Below are 540 nucleotides of genomic sequence, written 5' to 3'. Positions count from 1 at the left end.
GGTCATTTTAATAAACCATCTAACGTGTTTCTCACAAGCACGAAACGTCCTTTGGACAACACTGAAGATGTCCTCATTGTTTAAGGGAAGCTCTGCACATATACTGAAGGATCAGGAGTTAAATACAGAAGACACTGACAAGAGACCCCAAGAAAACACAACATTTTACATTGTGTTACATGTGTGTCACATAACAGGTAATTCACTGCCTAGGTGAAAAAAAACAAAACACTTCTATTTAGTCCCACTAAAGTGTAGTGCTAGCAAAGGTACAATGCATTTTTTTGTTTTATTACAGTTCATTTTAATAAAAATTACAAGCAACTTTTCTCCGTTCTCAGAAACCTTGCGTTGAACATGATTGTTTTCAATTCTTCTGCAGTGTTCACATAAGTGTCTCATAAGTATTCAGAGATACTTTACTCTTCCCTTTGTAAAAGCATTGTAGTGTCTAATGTCGTGTTTAATAAAAAAAGTTTGTAAAAGTCACTGCCTTTGCTCCAATATTATGAGTATCAGTCTTCTGTAAATTGTTCTAAT

This window comes from Athene cunicularia (genome assembly GCF_003259725.1).
Source record: "Athene cunicularia isolate RWA chromosome 4 unlocalized genomic scaffold, athCun1 chr4_part1, whole genome shotgun sequence".
NCBI lineage: Eukaryota > Metazoa > Chordata > Aves > Strigiformes > Strigidae > Athene > Athene cunicularia.
This window is presented reverse-complemented; position numbering follows the sequence as displayed.